Consider the following 335-nt stretch of genomic DNA (forward strand, 5'->3'; position numbering starts at 1 on the left):
CTTTCTTTGGAGCTGCCTTTTTAGGTTTGGGTTCTGGCTTTGGAGGAGCAGGTTTAGCAGATAACCTTGCTGATCTCCGCTGTGGCTCATCCTTTGCTTTGGCCTTATCACCCTTGGTATCTCCTTCAGCCTTTCTCTTGGGCATGTCAGCGGCGCGTGAGGGAGGGAGAGAGCGAGAAGGCGGCTCGGATTGAAACGAGAAAGGCAAGGTCTCTAGGAGGAAGGAGAAACTCGGATGTATTGGGAGGGAAAAGCCGCGTAGAAAGGGAGGACGGAAAAATAAAAACAAGGAGGGGGGGAAAAGGGGATCCCGTTTGTTGGGCTCGCTCGTGTAG

This window comes from Ailuropoda melanoleuca, unplaced genomic scaffold (genome assembly GCF_002007445.2).
Source record: "Ailuropoda melanoleuca isolate Jingjing unplaced genomic scaffold, ASM200744v2 unplaced-scaffold25069, whole genome shotgun sequence".
Lineage (NCBI taxonomy): Eukaryota > Metazoa > Chordata > Mammalia > Carnivora > Ursidae > Ailuropoda > Ailuropoda melanoleuca.